The sequence below is a fragment of the Sitophilus oryzae genome, unplaced genomic scaffold, assembly GCF_002938485.1.
Source record: "Sitophilus oryzae breed Bouriz unplaced genomic scaffold, Soryzae_2.0 scaffold_1242_pilon_pilon, whole genome shotgun sequence".
NCBI lineage: Eukaryota > Metazoa > Arthropoda > Insecta > Coleoptera > Curculionidae > Sitophilus > Sitophilus oryzae.
The window spans coordinates 560,466-563,962 of record NW_022145885.1 but is presented as its reverse complement, the minus strand read 5'-3'; positions in this window follow the sequence as shown (position 1 = coordinate 563,962).

Genomic DNA, 3,497 nt, shown 5'->3' with positions numbered 1-3,497 from the left:
TAAAAAATGAGTTAATATCATCTAATTATATAAGATACACCTGATTGACATCAATCGTTGGTGAATGGTATCTTTTTAATCTTTATTACATCACTTATATGTCATTAAACGCCAACAAGTGGCCTACCCACCCGTATATAAATTGCTGCCAAACTACCAACGTTTAAAATAATAATGTTTACAACAGGTAAAAAATTAAAGTAAATGAAGCAGAAAATAACAATACTAACTGTTTCTTTCATAGTTTGTGATGCAATGACCTTTAAATGTTTAATAACAATATAATACAGTAGCCGCCGGTTATTTTACAGCAATTTAAAGTAAACTTACATAGTCTCGTAAAACAGTAAAGCTGCAAATCCAGTGGTGATTTAACTGTTTACATAATATGTAATATGTATAGCAGGATTCGTAGAAGCTTTTATGTTTTAATAATATTCTTCTAATTAATTTAAATAATACATATTTTTAGTTTCTGTTTTCCAGTGACTCTAATATTTCAATATTACGCTGTTCTTTAGAAACTATTAAACAAAAAAGGCTGATTTCGAGATTGATGATACACTTAAATTATTAATTGGCTAATTTAAGTAGTTAATTATTACGAACTATTAAATAATTAATGTCAGACAATAAAAAGTGGTGGCTTGAAATGATTTCTATATTTTAATTTATATTATAAACACTAATTTAACAACAAAAATCTGATTTGCAGTTTACTGAATCCTAAATATCTTTAAATACATGTTTCTCTCTATACTACATACCGTATGATCGAAAAAATAAGGCGTCAAAGACAGCTGGGAAATGACAATCGATGATAATTTTGGTGAGGTCAAGCCCTACACCTCATTACTTGGCCCGCGATCTTTTTTATTTATATTGCTAGTTCCAGTTAGCTTTAAGAAGGTTATAACTTATTTTTATATCGAGTAAAAATATATTTTATTGTATATTTTAAAATTCGCATTTTTTTTACTGTAGACTGATATGTCTGAAAGCATCTTATCTTTTTTAGATTAGATTGATTTTTTTGAGATTTAAAAAGAGAGATTGACCTCGCCAAAATTGTCGATTATCATTCCCCAACCGTCTTTGACGCCTTTTTTTCGAACTTACGGTATTAAAACTTATGACGTTTCTTTTATGGTTTCTGGTAGTAAAAACCTAAAATTGCCTTATCTTCATTTCCAAGTCGCGCACAGCCGTACCATATTTTTCTCGAAGGTATTAGCGGCGCTTTTGACCACCCTGTAACTTCGTTGTGGATAAAGTAAAAATATCTAAAAATATAAATTTTTACTAAACATGAGGACTATAGATAGTTAAGATTGTCAAAATATCTAGTAATTATATACCGCATAGTTTATTAATAATTATCGTTTGTCAAATCTCTAATTGTGTCACTGACTCACTGACAGATCATCAAAAGGTACTTCTAGAAGTGTCACAAACTTCAAAAATTTTAATTTTAGGTGGCATTAAACTTATAATGGAAAAAAAATAAATAACGAAATATCCTTATGGATTATACGTTAGGTGTCTAGTTGCTATCGGTAACTGGCTTTCCGGCGAGGGTAATAGGAGAACCGGTGATAAGATTGTTTTGAAAATTTGGATTTTTCACATAAAGGCATCTGCTCCATCTACATATCGTCCCATTGCTGCCAAAAGTCACTAACTTACTTTTTATTACTTCCGAGAAAAATGCGTCTAAAGATGAATTGCATTGCATAAAGATGTTATAGTTAGTAACTATTCGGTATTAAAATAAAACATAAATAGCCAGAAATCGTAGTTAATGACTTTTGCAATCGATTCTCCGCTTCAAAACATAGTTAGTGATTGAATTTGGTTGTTCGGAAAAATGTTAGTTAGTGACTTTTGGGAGCAATAGGACGATATATAAAATATTATCAGCGTTACAGTCTCACCGAATCATTTAAAAAGATACAAAATCTTTGTTATTTTAAATGGAACCCCCAGTATATTATTACACACATTTTTGGAAACTATATTAATATCCCATTATTTATTTATTATTCTAACCTATATCTAACTCTTATAATTTTCGAGATAAAAAGAAGGGGGATTTGATGTGAACATGGCATTGATATTACAAAGACATCTAAATGTAATAGAGGCATGGTTACGTGATTGGAAAATAAAATTAATCCATCAAAATCGACCCAAGTAACTTTTACTTTAAATAGAGACCCTCCAGTATATTTAAACAACACACTAATTCCGCAATCATCCTCTACCAAGTACTTAGTCATGCACTTAGATACTAAGCTTACCTGGAAAGAACACATAGTAAAGAAACGTAAGCAAATAGATTTAAAAATAAAAGACTTATATTGGTTAATGGGAAGAAGATCTAAACTATCGTTAGAGAATAAACTTCTCTTATACAAAACCATAATAATACGTATTTGGACATATGGAGCAAAACTCTGGGGATGCGCTAGTAAATCAAATATAGCCATAATACAAAGGAGCCAATCTAAAATTCTACGGATGATAACAGACGCACCATGTCTCCAATCATACTCTACATGAAGACTTAAAAATTCCGTACGTCAAAGAAGTCATCCAAACTCGAAGTAAACAACATTTCATTAGACTACACGATCACATCAATACCTTACTTCAAACTCTACTTGAACCAGTACCTACAAGAAGACTTAAAAGACAATGGCCATCTGATTTGAAAGAATATTAAGGAGGATTTTTCACTGCAGAAGACCTCATCACGTTAACTGGAGCGTCATTGCTCTCAAGCCATCAAAAACATGGCAGAGATGTCATTTGACTTTACGACAAACTATGCCTCATAAATATATTAATCCTTATTAAAACTCATGAGAATATTAAGGTTATTAAATTTTTTAAATGTTTAGAAAATGGATACCTATATATTCTCATGGACACAACAAGTTAATATTTATGAGCATAATTTAAACCATCTACAATGAAATGATGATAGTCTCACAGTAACTCTAATAACCGATATAACTAGCAGGTTAGTAGTATCGATAACAATAACAATTCTAATGTTGTTTAGAGACTGAATGACTTTCTTGTTATGCAATACAAGAACTTTCATAACAGAAGCCTGTTGGTAATAATATTGCGTCTGTATCATCAGCAGAAATACAGACTACTGTATTATGTATATTTGGGTGCAGCATCCCCCATACTCACTTATAATACATATTGACCTGGTTTTTTATTGCTGAAGCGGTTGTTCCATTAACAATATAAGTCTTTATTACAAATCTGTTAGCTAACATGTTCTTTCCGAATAATCGAAGTGCGTGACAGAACTGTTACCGAACCAGTATTGTTGTTTAAATATACTGGTCTCTGACCCAAAGTGAGGATTGCCCCAGGGACACCCGATAGTTAATTTTGTTTTTCCAATCACGCTGTTTCATACCCCTCTGTGTTGAATGTCTTTTGTAAATATCAATACATCAAAATCCCATCTCGTC